This window comes from Panthera leo, chromosome C1, assembly GCF_018350215.1.
Source record: "Panthera leo isolate Ple1 chromosome C1, P.leo_Ple1_pat1.1, whole genome shotgun sequence".
NCBI lineage: Eukaryota > Metazoa > Chordata > Mammalia > Carnivora > Felidae > Panthera > Panthera leo.
Genome location: NC_056686.1, coordinates 56,895,560 through 56,915,228, shown reverse-complemented (window position 1 = coordinate 56,915,228; position 19,669 = coordinate 56,895,560).

The following is a 19,669-nucleotide window of genomic DNA, read 5'->3' as shown; positions in this document are numbered from 1 at the left end:
TGACAAAAACAAAATTTGCCTGAGAGTTTCCTTTTGAATGGAATAAAGCAAAAACAAATTTACTGTATACTGGCTAATTTGTTACAGTATAAACTCTACTCTGTCTTGCTCATATTTGCATTCTTAGCACATAGCACAGTACCTGAACATACTAAGTACTTGAAAAATAGTTACTTGATGAGGAAGCAAATCAATTAACTAATCTTTTGTTAGTTATGTGATTAAAAAAAAGTCAACTCTTTGAGGTTCAGTTTCTTCATCTACAAAATCATATAACAAATGTTAACCCATAAGTTCTTTGCAGAGCTTAAACAACTAAATTGGACTTCACTTGTTGAATAAAGAGCTATTATTATCATTTGCTAACTTTAAAGCTATGTCTTGGGAGTCATAACTGCAACTAAGGTCAGCATGATTTGTGCGCCTATTAATGAGACAACTCAAGTGAACATATTTTCAATCTTCTATGTTTTCTCTTCATTTTCTGTATTTAAAAATATATAGATAATTTAAAGTAGATTATGTTTCATGTTCCCTTCTTCACTTGCTAGAATTCTGAAATATGAGTCATTTTGACAAGAAAGTGTCAATGTATTTCACATTGAAATATATGAAATATGAAATATGAAATATATGAAATATGAAATATATGAAATACGAAATATGAGGATTGGTTTGGACTGTTGTAGTCATCTCATTCTTTTCTTAATAAATGGAAATATTTGTTCTCAACAATCATGACTTGATGGTCACCAAGCCTCAGATGTAATACCCTATACTGGGGAGTTTACATGTAATGAATAATGCTTTACCTTCCATGGTAGTAAAATTCTTCCTCTCTTCAGTTTTCCTGTAACTTCCAAGAATTGTTCTTCCCTCTTCTTGAACTGAACTGCAAAATTATACTTCTCCTTTGAACCATAAGGTCTCTCACTATTTTAAAGCAGTTATTAAATCATCTTGAAGATATTTTTTATCCAGGTAAGTATTTCCAGGTCCTTCAACCAGTCTCATACTATATGATGGTTCATGAACCTCTGGCATTTTGATTGTCTTCCTACTAAATCAGTTTATGTATTTTCTAAGTAGTATTATATACATAATTTGTGGGGCCCATGTTAAAATGAAAATGTGGAGCTCCTAGTTTAAAAAATATTCATAATTTCCAAATAGGAACAACTTAAATCAATTGGGGAGCCCTTCTAGGTATAGGACCCTGGGCAACTGCACAGGTTGCAACCTAGTAAAGCCAGCCCCGATTCTATAGAGAAATTTCATTTATACAGCCTTCTAAGACACCTTAAAAAGGGTTAGGAACCCTATTGTATAGTCACATTGCACACTGATATTTTCCTTTATATATAGTGACAAATTCTAGTTAGTTCAGGGCAACCCTGATTTACATCTGTTGCCACACTGTAATTATTAATAGCACTTCTTTGCAATCTCAGTGTGTACTCAAATTACATGGATACCCTACCTCTGAAAGCAATAATCAAATCTATATTGTCTGCACCTGTATTCCCTAGGCCTTTACTGTGGTTAGGGAAAATAACTGTTTAACAAATATTAAGCAATATTGATCACAATGTGAGATCTTGGGAAGAAAAGGTTAACACATCACCAACTAACACAAAATTTTAATATTCTTTAATAAAATTTTGTGTCATAATGTCCTATATCAATATTTATATCTATGCACAAATGCTTATTTCCCTTCCTGTACTTTTAGTTCAGCTATACACTCCTACTCATGAGGATTTTCTAGACTCCACCAGGTAGAGTGATCATTTCTGATCTTTTTTTCTGATTTTCTATAACTTGTTGTTCTTATAGATTTAATAACAGTTACTAAAATTGAATTATAAATGTTTATTTATGAGCCCAATTCCACAACTAGATGTAAAACTCTATTAGACAGGAATGTTATTAATGATGGTCATAAAAGCCATCAGGGGTTCTTAACATGTGTTTGTGGAATAAGTAAATGGAAGCAAGAGATGAAGGTATCAGTTTTAGCTTTAATTTCTAAGGAGAAATTCTATCTTCATAGTTCTTGTGTAATATACATATACATATAATTCAGAGGTTTTACAAAACTCTCTCTTCTGCATGTTGGAGAAAATTGCACTACAGCAATGTCTGAATCAAGTTGAAATAGAACCTTCTTATGAGAAGAGTACTACAAGTATTCTCATAATTAACAGTCATGGTACAGAGGCAAAGAAAATAGTATACAAACTGGAATTCATGGGTCAAAGTTTAAAGACCAGTCACTCTCTGGCTTTAGGGGAATATTAGCATAGTGTCCAACACATGGTAGGCACTTAACGAGTCACATTTCCCCCATTTGATTTAATTTGATGTTGTCATTGAGTTAAACAGTAGATCGATCTAATAGGTGCTCAGCTCTGGTTCTGTGGACAATATACTGCAGTAAATGTGAAGTAAAGATATTTCTAGAACAGGCTTTACCACTGGACTGGTTGGATCACCCTAGGCAACTCATTTAACTTTTCTGAACTTGTGTGTTTTTTAATCTATAAAATTATATATAATCAGGTTATTTAAAACATATGTTACTTTCAAGCTCTAAGATTATCTGATTCTGAGGGGTTAGTGCTTTTTTGTCTTTAGGGTATATACTTGATGTCTATATGATTTGATTATGTAGGGCTTTAAGAGTCAGGAAAAAGAGTTAATCAAAATACAGAAGGCAAAATAGATCCATGCATATATGGGACCTTGTAAATATGGAGATAGCATTAGAAATCAGTGAGAAATGGTGAAATACAACTAAATTGTACTAGAACAATTGGCTTATATATCAAAACAAAATATTATTGGTATCCTACCCTACACTATATGCAAAAGTAAATTCCAGATTGATTAGAAAAAGACATGATAAGTAAAACTTCAAAACTTTTGAAAGAGAATGTAGGAGACTATAATTATGTGCTAATGGAAAAGGGCTTCTTAAAGGAGGTCGAAAAAAAAGTAACAAACCACAAATGAAAGTATTGATAAATTGATCCTATAAACAAAGTGAAAAGAGAAACCACACACTGGGAGAAGATATTTGCAATGCATGTAACAATAAAAGATTAGCATTCAGTACCTATAAAGAAAATCTACAAATCAGTAAGTAAAAGACAACTCATTACATAAATGGATAAAGGATATGAACAGAAGGCAAAAGTTAAAAGATGGTAAAAAGCAGTAAAATTAAAAGCCTACAGATTGCATTCCAATGTAAGGAGTCCAGGTAGTCTCACCAATGATTTGGAAGGAAGCTGTTTAAGTGTGAGTCATTTCAAACAAAAATTGCTTAAGTATGGATAGGGATTTAACAGATCAAAATTTTAACAGTAGAGCATCTAAGGCATAGAGTCATAGAGATACTCAGTGGTTTCTGAAACTGAACACCGTAACAGAGAAAGCTTGTTGTAGCAAAAAAGTAGAATGCAAATGGTTAAAAAAAATCTCAATTAACTTTATGCATCATTTGCCATTGTCCTGGAATGAAACTCTTTATTTCATGACTGCCCTTTGAATATCTATTCCAGGATCTTAGGTCACTAACCATTTTGCTTATTACTGGGCATAACATTTCCAACATAGCTCTTCCTCAGCAGTTCTAACCTTTGCCTGACTGCTAGAATTTATTACACACACACACACACACACACACGTACACGCACACACCTATATACATACCTACATCTGTTCAGAAATCCCCCTCTCCTGTGACTTATAATTCTTCCTACTTCCTACATTCCACCTAACACCTAATGCCAGTTTTAGTAGATTCCTGACCTCTTCAGCCACAGCTTCATATCTGGGCCATGAGCTCTTGAGCCTAGGACCCAAAATACATAGTGCATTTTGAGAAAACATAAGAATCACAGGCTGGTTGGAATAGCTTAGATACATACAAGGACATCTTCTTAGAAGGTCTGTTGGGGTTACTTGATGAATGACTTGATAGTAGACTAATGGCTTTATAAAGACTTGTTCCACCACATGAAATAATCACTTTGGTTGAATTGCTTGTTTTAGACAACTGATTGTTTCACTCTTATGTTTCAAACTCAGCGGTTACTTCTAGCTGGTTTTTCTTTTTTTCATTCTTTACTTAACTAAGAAAACAAGATTTCTTTCTATACTTCAGAATTTATCTTATTCTTTGTGACCCCTCTGATTTCTTTGGTAAACGAGAGACGTACATTACTTGTTCCTGTCTCTATCAACAAGATGCTTTCTGTAACACTGCTGCCAAGATTTTTTTTTTTAGTTTGGTGAGTTGTTGCTATGGGAAAATGTTTTGCTTTCATGAAATGAACACATATCCCTGGGTATGTAAATGATATTAAGCTTGCTAGGCTGAAAGAGGACTGGTTCTGAAATCATGGGAAAATAATGAAAATTTACATGAGAAAATAGAAGTTGGGCATTGTAGAGACCTAGATTTTGAATCCTTGGCTCATTCATCAATGGGAAATTCGACAAGTTAATTAATCTTTTTAAATTTTAGTTTTTATCCCTTATATAATGATAATATTGTCACATTTACTTAATTTTAAGGTACTATCAAACAGAAGACATTTCAGCAATTCAAAAACGGTATCATGAAATTGATAGATTATATCCAATGCATTACACATATCAATTATAAAAGTATAAACAAGTAGATGTTTTATATCATGAAACTTAATAATACCTTACTTCCAAGGCCTTGTAATAAAGAAAAAAAATGTTCATAGTAGGCACAACTGTAGTATGTCACATAGCAGGCATTCAAAATATGGTAGCTATTATTATTTAACTGAAATACCAACTAATATATTGCTATTGTTTAAAATTTAATGAAAACTTGACCTGAACCCACAAATTCTATGTCATGTCTAAAGTCCTTTTAATTTTCTGCACATTCTTGTGGATTTAGGTCTTTCCTGATAGTTCTTATCCCAAGTTCTTGCTTCTCTTGAGCTCTGACTCATGCCTGTTGTTTTCTTATGCCTGATTTTCCCCACATTCACTCAGATTTTGTGTGTATGGCAGTCCCTGTTGAATGTTTAGAGTAACAGGACTTTATTATACTAAAATATTGAAAATAGGGGCACCTGGGTGGCTCAGTTGGTTAAATGTCCAACTTGAGTTCAGGTCATGATCTCATGGTTTGCGAGTTCGAGCCCCATGTCAGGCTCTGTGCTGACAGCTTAGAGCCTAGAGCCTGGAGCCTGCTTCGGATTCTGTGTCTCATTCTCTCTCTGTCCCTTCCCTACTTATGCTCTGTTTCTCTCTGTCTCTCAAAAATAAATAAATGTAAAAAAAATTTTTAATAAAATATTGAAAATAAATTATAATCAGAAACTTGTCATTTTTGTTTATAAAAGATCTTTGGGGCACCTGGTTGGCTCAGTGGGTTAGGCATCCGACTTCAGCTTAGGTTATAATCTCACAGTTTGTGAGTTCGAGCCCTCCCTAGGGCTCTGTGCTGACAGTGTGAAGCTTGCTTTGGCTTCTCTCTCTCTCTCTGTGTTCCCCTCCTCCACTCTCTCTCTCTCTCAAAAATAAATAAATAAACATTAAAGAAAAAGCTCTTTGGCTGCCCTGCCACCAGAAATTTCTTCTTAGTGATGTTCTTCCCCAGACTGGATTCCTGCCATGTTCCTGATTGGTTCTTCCACTAGCATCCTCTTCATTTACTACTTTCTCTGTTACAAAACCTGATAATTTTTTTTTTTTTTTATGCAGGGTACTTTTTTTCATATATATATATATATATATATATATATATATATATATATATATGTATATATATATATATTTAATTACATCCTTTTAACCTATGTACTTAGATTAACCAAGTATATCCAAAACACTAACCAATATTCCTGACACATAGAGACTTCTCTCCTTAAACATAAGCCTGACACTAATGATCAATATATATTTTCCGAATAGTCACAGTTCATGCAGCATATAGTTAATGTTGTCTAAGATGTCAAATTCAACTTTCCATTTGTACTTTACCTGTCCCCATACAACTGAACACGGCTGGAGGGAAACATAAACCATACTGACTGGTCTCACTTTAGATTTATGACCATGAACTTTAGAGGTGCCCTTAATGCTTCCTGGAAATCATACTGTAATTCCTTTCTCTATTCACTGTCCCCATTCTCCTAAATAACCATTTCACACTTTCTTCTCTTCCTTTGACACCACAACACAAAACTCTTTTCTTCATTCTCTCTTTTATTTACAGCTTGGACCTTGCCCCTTGGTAATTTCATCCAGTCTCGTGGCTTTTAATGTTACCTATATGCTGATACTACATATACACATGCACACACACACACTTACACACAGTTACACATACCAACACACCCCAACACAGACAACTAGGAGCTCTCCTCCCTCACCACTGTTTCCCTTAAGCTTCTTCCTATGTATACAACTACCCTATATGATATCTCCACTTGGATGCCAAATAAGTATCTCAGACTTAAGTCCAAAATTGCCACTTCCTCATTCTCCTGCAGAATCTGCTTCATTGACCACATTCCAAATTGTAGCTGGTGGCAACTCCATTCTTTCATTCATCTAGGCCTAAAATCCTAAAATCATCCTTGATACCTCTCTATCACATGCCCTCCCAAATAGAATATCCTACTGACTTTACCTTCAATATATCACAAAGCACTTCTTAGGGCCTTCTCTGCTACCTCACACCGCCATTTCTTTACCAGATTTTTACAACAGCCTCTTACTTGGTCTCTTTTCCATCTCCCTGTGCCCTTCTGAAGAGTATTGTCAGTAGAATATCTAGAGAAAATCTGTTAAACTCTAAGTCAAAGCCTATCATGCCCCTCTCAAAATGCTCCTCTGGTTCCCCAATTTCTCAGAGTAGAGTCAAAGTCCTTAGAATGATCATGAAGCTCTGTACTCTCCATGCCCCCAGTTACCTCTCTGTCTTTCTCTTCTACCACTACTCCAATCACACAGAGACCCTCACTGCTCCTGGAAGTCACTAGGCACACTCTTTCCTGAGAATATTTGTAGTGGCTGCTCCCTCTTCTAGAATGCTATTGTTCCCTTAATAGCTACATAGCTCATACCTTCATTACCCTCAAGTCCTTCCTCAAATGTCACTTTTCCGTTGAGACATACTTGACAATTTCATTAAAATTAAATTTTCCTCCTCCACCCTAGCATTCCTGAAAACCTTTATTGATTTATTTTTTTGCATAGAATTTATTACTTTCCCACTTAACATTTAATTTACTTACTTAACTTATTGCTCACTGTCTCATTTTCAGTACCAGAATATAAGCTTTGTGTCTCTTTTATTACTGATTTCCAGCAGCTGGTATAGTGACTGACAAATAATAGACAGTGGATATTTATTGAATGAATATGAAAAAAATAATAGAGGGTAATTCACTAATTCATTCAATTAAAATACCCATAAAGATGCAGAGTTAGCAACATGAATAAATTGTGGTACCTGAGGACTTCATAGTCTACTGGAAAAGATAAATTTGTAAACAGAGATAGTATAAAATACACTATTTCTGAATTATAAAAAAAGAATCCTGAGGACATACAGGTGACTTATTTGAAAAATATGGATGACCTTAAAGAGTGTTTTCATGGCTAGTAGAATATAGCTGGGGAATTAAGAAGAAGAATGTAATTTGAAAGGAATAACATATATAGTACAGGACAATGGAAGTCTGTCATTTCTCTTCGATACTATATGACTTTGAGCAAGTCAATTTAAAAAGAGTGTGTTCCATAGGTTAGGGATTTACTGCTAAATCTCTAGTATGAGGAACAATATCAGGTACATGGTGGATTCATAATACTTTTTTGTAGAGTGAATCACAGAACTTCTTATTATACAAAGAGGGTTTCTGCCAAATGGATTTTAAAGTCTCTTTCAGTTCCATTATTCTAAATTATAATGGGCATGTTTTTAATTATAAAGAACTTCGTAGTGATGAGACCAAACTCAAAACAAAATGGCAATTAGGAGGAGCCAAGATGGCGGGGCAGCACATAAGGTTCTTTGCATCTCGCATCCATGAAATACAGCCAGATAAACACTAAACCATCCTGCACACCTAGAAAACTGATTTGAGGATTAACACACAATCTGCACAACCTGAACCATAGAACTCAGCAGGTATGCAGTGTGGAGAGGTGAAATGGGGGAGAGAGAAGCCGAGGAGGGCAGGGAACTGTTCATGCTTGTGGAGAGAGGACGGAGACAGGGGGGAGACTTAGGTTAATCACTGCCCCCCACTCTGCAAAAGCAGCTGGAGGGAAAGTGGAAAAGTGGAAACACGCAGGGAGAAGCGGTTTCACTGCTGGACAGACATTTGATAGAGGCTGTGAGGCTACCCAGTCCCAGCAGACACCAGAGAAGAACCACATTTGCTGGTGCTGGAACAAGGTCATTAAAGGTGAAGCCTGGTGCCAGATGTGTGTTGTGACTTTCCATAATCTCTGAAATGTTGCTGCTACATGACTGCATGAACTTTTTCTGGGGCGGGCTGGCACCAAGCCACAGTCTCCTGGCATCGGCAGCAGCATGGTCCCGTGAACATTCCTGGGTGCAGTTGGCACCTGGCCACTGCTCGGTGAGACCCTTCCCCAGTAGGACTGAGCAAGTCAAAGCGTCCCTCAGAAGTGAGGGGTCAGGAAACAGAGCTGCATTTGAGATAAATCTCAGGAGGGAGGTGCTACCTGGCAACCTGACAGCTTGGTCACAGGATAAACATGGGGAGTGGAGGGAAGCCAGAGACAAAGGACAGGCACGTGATTGCTGGTTGGGGAGAGCACAGAATTCCCATACTAGAAACTGGGTAGCTGGGTGATGCCATTTTCGCCCCTCCCACGCATGCACATACACACCTACAGGAGCCACAACAATACACCCCAGTGAGCTAAGCAACACTATCTAGTGGAGAACACAGCTGTTACACTAACCCCTGCCCAACTGGGCCAACCTCATTCTTCAGAAACACCACAAGTCTTTCCACCTGCTTGGTTTATGGACTATAAAGTGCTTCATAGTTTGACTTCTAGGGGAAAAAGATGGAATTTCAATCATATTTCAGTCTGTTCGCTAGTCCATCTATTCAATTTTTTTTCATTTCTTTTCTTTTTCTTGAATAGAGAAATATATTTTATTTTCAATTTTTATTAAAAATATTTTTATTCTTTTAGTACTATATTTTTTATTTCTTTGTAAATTTTTCAAATTCTATTTTACTTCCATCATTTAATTTTATTCTATTTCATTGTTTTCATTTTCTCAAATTTTCAAGTGTTTTCCTTTTTTATCTTGTTTTTCTTTTTTCTTTCTTTTTCCCTTTTTTCTCTAATCTGTTAAGCTCCTTGCAATAACCAGACCTAAACACACCTAGGCTCTAGCATCATTTATTTGATTTGTGTGTATGTGTGTTGTTTTTAATTTTTTTAATTTTAATTTTTTTACCTTATTAATTCCTTTTCTTCCTTCAAAATGAAGAAATGAAGGAATTCACCCCAAAAGAAAGAGCAGGAAGAAATGACAGCCAGGGACTTAATCAACACAGATACAAGCAAGATATCTGAACCAGAATTTAGAATCATGATAATAAGAATATTAGCTGGCGTCGAAAACAGACTAGAAACTCTCTCTGTGGAGATAAAAGAAGTAAAAGCTAGAAAGGATCAAATAAAAAATGGTATAACAGCTACAATCTCAAATGGAGGCCACGGTGGCAAAGATGGATGAGGTAAAGCAGAGAATCAGTGATATAGAGGACAAACTTATGGAGAATAATGAAGCAGGAAAAAAAAGGAAGACTAAGGCAAAGAAAGCAATTTAAAAATAAGAGAAATCAGTGAGTCATTAAAAAGGAACAATATCAGAATCAAAGGGGTGTCAAAAGATGAAGAGAGAAAAATTGATAGAATGGTTATGTGAGCAAATCATAGCAGAAAACTTTCCTAACCTGGGGAAAGACACAGACATCAAAATCCAGGAAGCACAGAGGACTCCCATTAGATTCAACAAGAAAATGGCCATCAACAAGGTATATCATAGACAACTTCACAAAATACTCAGGCAAGGAAAGAATCATGAAAACAGCAAGGAGAAAAAAGTTCTTAACCCACAAGGGAAGACATATCAGGTTTGCAGCAGACCTGTCCACAGAAACTTGGCAGGCCAGAAAGGAGTGGCAGGATATATTCACTGTGCTGAATTGGAAAAATATGCAGCCAAGAAATCTTTATCCAGCAAGGCTGCTATTCAAAATAGAAGGAGAGATTAGAAGTTTCCCAGACAAACAAAAATTAAAGGAGTTCATGACTACTAAACCAGCCCTGCAAGAAATTTTAAGGGGGACTCTCTAGGGGAGAAAAGATGAGGAAAAAAAGACCAAAAAGACCAAATCAACAAAGACTAGAAAGGTCCAGAGAACAGCACCAGAAACTCCAACTCTACAAGAAACATAATGGCAATAAATTCATATCTTTCAGTACTCACTCTAAACGTCAGTGGACTCAATGCTGCAATCAAAAGACATAGAGTAACAGAATGGATGAAAACAAAAAAACAAAAAAACAAGATCCATCTATATGCTATTTACAAGAGACCCACTTTAGACCTAAAGACACCTTCAGATTGAAAGTAAGGGGATGGAGAACCATCTATCATGCTAATGGTCAATAAAAGAAAGGCAGAGTAGCCATACTTACATCATACAATCTAGACTTTAAAATAAAGACTGTAATAAGAGATGAAGGAGGGCATTATATAATAATTAAGGGGTCTATCTACCAAGAAGACCTAACAATTGTAAACATTTATGCTCCAAATGTAGAACACTCAAATATATAAATCAATGAATCACAAACATAAAGAAACTCATTGATAATAATACCATAATAGTAGGGGACTTCAACACCCCACTTACAGAAATGGAAAGATCATCTAAACAGAGAATCAACAAGGAAACAGTGGCATCGAATGACACACTGGACCTGATGGACTTTACAGTTATTCAGAATATTTTATCCTAAAGCAGCGGTATATACATTCTTCTCCAGTGCACACAGAATGTTCTTCAGAATAAATCACATACTGGGACACAAATCAGCCCTCAACAAGTACAAAAAGACTGAGATCATACCATGCATATTTTCAGGCAACAATGCTATTAAACTCAAAATCAAACACAAGAAAAAATTTAGAAAAATAACAAATACTTGGAGACCAAAGAACATCCTACTAAAGAATGAATGGGCTAACCAAGAAGTTAAAAAGGAAATTAAAAAGTACATAGAAGCCAATGAAAATGGTAACACCACAGAGCAAAATCTCTGGTACACAGTAAAGGCTGTCATAAGAGGGAAGTATATAGCAACCCAGCCTTCCTAAAGAAGGAAGAAAAGGGGGCGCCTGGGTGGCGCAGTCGGTTAAGCGTCCGACTTCAGCCAGGTCACGATCTCGCGGTCCGTGAGTTCGAGCCCCGCGTCAGGCTCTGGGCTGATGGCTCGGAGCCTGGAGCCCGTTTCCGATTCTGTGTCTCCCTCTCTCTCTGCCCCTCCCCCGTTCATGCTCTGTCTCTCTCTGTCCCAAAAATAAATAAAAAACGTTGAAAAAAAAAAAAATTAAAAAAAAAAAAAAAAAAAAAAAAAAAAAGAAGGAAGAAAGGTCTCAGAAACACAACCTAACCTTACACCTTAAAGAGCTGGAAAAGAACAGCAAATAAAACCCAAAACCAGCAGACGACAGAAATTAACAAAGATTAGAGCAGAAATTAATGCTATAAAAACCCCCAAAAAACAAAAACAAAAACAAAAAAAACAGTAGAACAGATCAATGAAATCAGAAGCTGGTTCTTTGAAAGAATTAACAAAATTGATAAATCACTAGCCAGTTTGATCAAAAAGAAAAAGGAAAGGACCCAAATAAATACAATCAAGAATGAAAGAGGAGAGATCACAACCAACACAGCAGAAGTAAAAAAAAAAAAATAATAAGAGAATATTATGAGCAATTATATGCCAATAAAATGGGCAATCTGGAATAAATGGACAAATTCCTAGAAACTTATACACTACCAAAACTGAAACAGGAAGAAATAGGAAATTTGAACAGACCCATAACCAGTGAAGACATTGAATTAGTAATCAAAAAACTCACAAAAAAAAACAAGATTCCAGGATGAGATGGCTTTCCAGGGGAATTCTACCAAACATTTAAGGAAAAGTTAACACCTATTCTCTTGAAGCTGTACCAAAAAATAGAGATGGAAGGAAAACTTCCAAACTCTTTCTATGAAGCCAGCATTACCTTGATTCCAAAACCAGATAAAGACCTCACTAAAAAGGAGAACTATAGACCAATTTCCCTGATGAACATGGATGCAAAAATCCTCTACAAGATATTAGCCAAGCATATCCAAAATACATTAAGAAATTTATTCATCACGACCAAGTGGGGATTTATACCTGGGATGCAGGGCTTGTTCAATATCCACAAAACAATCAACATGATTAATCACATCAATAAAAGAAGACCAGAACCACATGATCCTCTCAATAGATGCAGAGAAAGCATTTGACAAAATACAGCATCCTTTCTTGATAAAAATCCTCAAGATAGTAAGTATAGAAGGATCATACCTTGAGATCATAAAAGCCATATATGAAAGACCGAACACTAATATTATCCTCAATGGGGAAAAACTGAGAAGTCTCCCCCTAAGGTCAGGAACAAGACAGGGATGTCCACTCTCACCACTGTTATTCAACATAGTATTAGAAGTTTTAGCCTCAACAATCAGACAGCACAAAGAAATAAAAGGTATCAAAATTGGCCAGGAGGAGGTCAAACTTTCTCTCTCTGCAGATGACATGATACTCTATATAGAAAACACAGAGATTCCACCAAAAAACTGCTAGAACTGATCCATGAATTCAGCAAAGTCACAGGATATAAAATCAATGCACAGAAATTGGTTTCATTCCCATACACCAACAATGAAGCAACAGAAAGAGAAATCAAGGAATCAATCCCATTTACAGTTGCACAAAAACCATAAAATATCTAGGAATAAATCTGACCAAAGAGGTGAAAAATCTATACACTGAAAGCTATAGAAAATTATGAAAGAAATTGAAGAAGACACAAAAAAAGGAAAAATATTCCATGCTCCTGGATAGGAAGAACAAATATTGTTAAAATGTCAATACTACCCAAAGCAATCTACATATTCAATGCAATCCCTATCAAAATAACACCAGCATTCTTTACAGAGCTAGAACAAGTAATCCTAAAATTTGTATGGAACCAGAAAAGACCCCGAATACCCAAAGCAATCTTAAAAAAGAAAACCAAAGCAGGAGGCATCACAATCATGTACTTCAAGCTGTATTACAAAGCTGTAATCATCAAAACAGTATTCTACTGCCACAAGAACAGACACTCAGATAAACGGAACAGAATAGAGAACCCAGAAATGGACCCACAGACATATGGCCAACTAATCTTTGACAATGCAGGAAAGAATATCCAATGGAATAAGGACAGTCTCTTCAGCAAGTGGTGCTGAGAAAACTGGACAGCAACATGCAGAAAAATGAACCTGGACCACTTTCTTACACCATACACAAAAATAAATTCAAAATGGATGAAAGACCTAAATGTAAAACAGGAAGCCATAAAAACCCTAAAGGAGAAAGCAGGCAAAAACCTCTTTCACCTTGGCCGCAGCAACTTCTTACTCAACACTTCTCTGGAGGCAAGGGAAACAAATGCAAAAATGAACTACTGGGACCTCCTCAAAATAAAAATCTTTTGCACAGCGAAAGAAACGATCAGAAAAACTAAAAGACAACTGACAGAATGGGAGGAGACATTTGCAAACGACATATCAGATAAAGGGTTAGTATCCAAAATCTATAAAAAAAAATTATCAAACTCAACACCCAAAAAACAAATAATCCAGGGAGGAAATAGGATAAAGACATGAATAGACACTTCTCCAAAGAAGACATCCAGATGGAAAACTGACACATGAAAAAATGCTCAACATCACTCATCATATCAGGGAAATACAAATCAAAACCACAATGAGATACCACCTCACACCTGTCAGAATGGCTAACATGAACAACTCAGGCAATAACAGATGTTGGCGAGGATGTGGAGAAGGAGGATCTCTTTTGCATTGCTGGTGGGAATGCAAGCTGGTGCAGCCACTCTGGAAAACAGCATGGAGGTTCCTCAAAAAATTAAAAATAGAACTACCCTACAACTTGGCAATTGCACTACTAGGTTTTTATCTAAGGGATACAGGTATGCTGTTTTGAAGGGACATATGCACCCCAATGTTTATAGCAGAACTATCAACAATAGCCAAAGTATGGAAAGAACCCAAATGTCCATCAGTGGATGAATGGATAAAGAAGATGTGATAATTATACACACACACACACAATTATATATACATATATAATAATATATATCTCTCTATATATATGTATATACGTGTATATACATATACAATGGAGTATTACTTGGCAATCAAAAAGAATGAAATTGGGGCGCCTGGGTGGCTCAGTCGGTTAAGCGTCCGACTTTGGCTCAGGTCATATCACGGTTCGTGGGTTCAAGCCCCACATCGGGCTCTGTGGTAACAGTTCAGAGACTGAAGCCTGTTTTGGATTCTGTGTCTCCCTCTCTCTCTGCCCCTCCCCTACTCACACTCTGTCTCCTTCTGTCTCAAAAATAAATAAACATTAAAAAAATTTTTTAAAGAATGAAATCTTGCCATTTGCAACTACACAGATGGAACTGGAGGGGATTATGCTAAGCAAAATTAGTCAGAGAAAGACAAATATCATATGACTTCACTCATATGAGGACTTTAAGAGACAAAACAGATAAAAATAAGGGAAGGGAAGCAAAAATAATATAAAAACAGGGAGGGGCAGAAAACATAAGAGACTCTTAAATATAGAGAACAAACAGAGGGTTACTGGAGGGGTTGTGGGAGGGGGGATGGGCTAAATGGGTAAGGGGCATTAAGGAATATACTCCTGAAATCACTGTTGCACTGTATGCTAACTAACTTGGATGTGAATTTTTTAAAAAATTAAGTAAAAATTAAAAAAATAATAATAAATAAAAAGATAAATAAATAAATAAATAAATAACAAAGATTGACATTAAAACAAAATGGCTATTCGAGAAACTGGTTATCTGCCCATCCAACAAAGCTTTCAATATTGAAAATCTACATGAACATTTTCTAAGACACTGTACAAAATATTTCTAAATTTGGTCAAAGGCTATATAGTGCCTGTCTTAACTCTACTGCTATGAAGATGACTCTCAAAAAAAGGGAGAAAAAAAAGCAATTCTCTCAGAAGCCATCCATTTAAAAGAACTCCAAACTTTTCCAGCACTATATGGCTACATTCTAACTAAACTGCAACTCAGGCTTCAAAGAGGAACTCAGCAAAAGTATTTAAAAGTTACAGGCATGGTTTTGTGTGCTTTGAACTTCCTCAAAAGCAAAGAAGTATCAACAAAGAAAAAATAAGTAAAAAAGGATAACTTTTATTTTGTGGAAATTGAATGTGCTATTGTTAGGTGCTGCATACACATCTCCATTAGTAGAAGACTTATGATGGGACCTCAAAGACATTGTTCGTATTTTAAACACAGCATCTCAAATCAGCTGACCTTACTTAACACTCCCTCCTGTCAGAGTGCCATTTGATCACCAAGGAAGGCACAGAAGATAAGACTATGCCTCTGAAGCAGGAGCCCCCTGTACTGGCCATCTGCTACAGGATGGACAGTTTCATTTGGATTTCTTCCACCTAGAACTTTTGGCTCTTATTCCATCCAATCCTGACAAGTCCCTTTAGTATTAGACTCTACTTCAAATATTTGTACAGATTTCTGCCTCCTTGCTTGTTCCTTGAGAGTCTTATGGCAAAGAAAACCTTAAGCTGTTGCACACTCATTATTTCTGCTGGAACTCACCCCTACCATGTAAGCTGGCCAACATAATGTATAAATCTGGGGGGACACTTCTTTTGTGCTGTTTACCTTAAACCCTAAACTAGAGCCAATTCACACTGTGGGGTGTGTGTGTGTGTGTGTGTGTGTGTATTAAAATTAAAACTTCCGGGGCTCCTGGGTGGCTCAGTACATTAAGCATACAACTTCTGCTCCGGTCATGATCTCATGGTTCATGAGTTCAAACCCCATGTCGAGCCCTGTGCTGACAGCTCAGAGCCTGGACCCTGCTTCGGATTCTGTGTCTCCCTCTCTCTCAGCCCTTCTCCCATTCATGCTCTGTCTCTCTGTGTCTCTCAAAAATGAACAAATGTTCAAAAAATTGAAAAATAAATTGAAATTTCCTTCTCTACCCTAGCATTCCTGAAAACATTTATTGATTTATTTTTGCATCGAATTTATTATTACTTTCCCACTAAACATTTAATTTACTTTCTTAATTTATTACTCATTATCTCAGTTTCAGTACCAGAATATAAGCTTTGTGATATATACATATATAATATTATATATTTATAAATCTATCATTTATATATATTTATAAATAAATATATATATATATATATATATATATATATATATATATATATATATAATCTCTCAGGAGACAGATACCTAGAATATTATCCTGCTGCCACTGCATAGGAGGAGAAGGAAGGAAAAAATAACTGATGGGTCCCTGGGGCTATTCAATGATACTCTGCACTGCCAGATCCCCTTTGGAGTATTTTGAATAAGGATCACAGTTTATTGGTAATGAACATGGCCTCCAGAAACAGTCAGACCTGTATTATAACCCTGTTATATAATACCATCTTTGTAACCTTGGGTACATTAAGCCTCAGTTTCCTCATATGGACAATGAATGTAATAGTGCCTGCTTCATAGGTTATAATGGATAACTGAGATCAAGTGCGATGTGTGGTATACACAGTAATTACTTTATAAGTGACAGCACTTTTATCCAGGACAGTCCATTTCTCATTTAATCTCAAATATCTCATACCAGTTGTTAGATAGGATACAATGAAAGGCTTCCAAATAATTTCATGTTTTATCTATTTAATTTTTCTACTAAAGATTTCACTTCCAGTCCTTTGAAAGTACTATTTCATGGCAGCCTCATTATTCAATTTTCTTCCCATATGTCTTTGATGCCAGCACATATACATGAAATTTGAACAGAGTTAGGCTTTGTTATCAATACCACTTCCCTTAAAAATGTTTATGCCTATTGGACTTGGTTTTAGACTATGTGGTCACTAATGTGAAAGATTTTGAGTTACAATTTTACATTAAAAAAAGGAGGTGAGGAAAAATATAATGAAATAAACATTGTATACAATGTCCTTTAATTAAGGATACTGAGTTAACCTTGCATTCTATGAAGAGGTGATGTTTCTGGAAACTACTCAGGGCTCTCAGGAGATAGATACCTAGAATATTATCCTGTTGCCACTGCATAGGAGGAGAAGGAAAAAATGCCTGATAGGTCCCTGGGGCTATTCAATGATACTCTGCACTGCCAGAAATAGGACACATGAGGGACAGTGACATGGTGAATATCACAGCCATGCTATTTATTCCTGTGCTACAGAAAGAAAGCAAAAGGAGTGACTTCTATTTGGATCTCCAGGTGATACCATTGCCAGTTGCTGCAATCAGGTTTATCAAGCAATGTGCTGCCTCAGAATTCCACACTCGTGAGCCCAAGCAAATCTTTATTCATTTAGCAAATATTTACTGAGTACCACCATTGTGCAAGGTGCCAAGGATACATTGACAAGCAAGGCAAACAGAATCCCTGCTCTCAAGGATGTTATCTATCAAAAGACATATAAAATGAAAAGCTACAAAGTTTGTAACAGGAAGCACTGACTTAGACAGGAAAATTGAGACTGGGACATTAATTCCCCACCTTTCTCTTTTTCATCTTCTCTCTGCACCCTCACTCTCTTCCCCCTCAATAGTGGAGTGCCTGAATAAATGCTGAGTTTCAAGGAGGAAACTGAGCATGCTCAATCTCTCTCATTTCTCTTTTGAATAAAATCCTCAAGGGATTGTGCACCATAATCTTCACTTCCCCCAAGAAGCTAGTTCAGCAGAGGACTCTGGTCTTGCAGCAGCAAATCGAGAAATAATGAAGAGTTGGTTAAAGTCAGACTTCAGCATTAAAGCTAAACCATATTCTCCAGTCAGTTTTCCGAAACTAAAACTGAGCTGGTATTTTGACATCCATCCATCTGTCCCCGGCCTAATTTCTCAATACATTCTAAACTTAGAAGAGAAAATAAATATGTTATTTATTAGTGTATGTTATACTCCATCGTCTTGGTGCCTTTGCTAAATATCTTAGAAGTAGATTTTAAAAAATGACATTTAAGAACCAAATTATCCCATGGGCTAGAGAGAGTGAGGATTTTGGCTTAAACTGAGGAGGCACTGATATTTAGCAGTGCTTTAGTAAATTTAGATAAATGGGGCTCTTCCTTTGGTCATTGAGGATAGTGATATGAAGTATTATAATAACCAGGGACTATGCAGAATAATAACAATGAAAAAAATTAAAATTTGAAAAGATAAAAATGAATGTAAGAACATGATAGTTGTATTATTTCTGAGTCAATAAGGATGATGAAGTACAAAGAATGAAAAAAAAAAAAAAAAGAATTGCATTCTTTTATAACCTGGGGTTACTTTTCTAAAGAGAGCCTGGAAAAGGCAGGGTATTGAGGAGCAGATGGCAGGTGTCTTGGTGCTCACTAGGCCCACATGGCTCAAGCTTTGGGAGCATCAATAGCATTTACAATGCAGGAGACTGCATCGTGATTTTCTAGCATAAATAAATATGGAAAAGATGGAGGTTTCAAGTGTCAAAAAAGCTTTATCAAAAATGGCAGTGAGAATGATCACAATGATGTGAAACTAAAGTGCCTTCTCATAAGAAAAGGGTTGAGCTTATATCACTAAACACACAACACACCCCTGAACACCAAGAATTTAGGGGGCAAAGTGGAAGCAAGAGGTTTTTGCATATGCCAGATGGGAAAGAAAGGTATGTCTAATAAGATCTGGTGACTGAAGCTACCACTTGTGCTCAGTTCTAATGCCTTTGAAATGGAGCAGGGATGTTTCAAACACTGTTCTTTGAGAGTTGAGATGGTGCATAAGTGGATCCTTCCTCCTACTCTCCTCTCTCTACAAATGGAAAACATGGTGCTACCAATAAACTTGCGGGAATTTTTTCTCATGAGAATTTAATTTCAAAGGATGTAGCCTTCAGATAACTGGCACAAATTAACAGGCATGCTATTCTGTTTTCTATATAATAGAAAGCCCAGAAATGAACCCATAACTATGGTCAATTAATCTGCAACAAAGCAGAAAAGAATATCCAATGGGAAAAATACAGTCTCTTCAACAAACGGTGTTGGGAAAACTGGACAGCAATATGTAGAAGAATGAAACTGGACAACTTTTTTACCCCACTCACTAAAATAAATTAAAAATGGATTAAAAACCTAAATTTGAGGCCTGAAGCCATAAAAATCCTAATGGAGAACACAG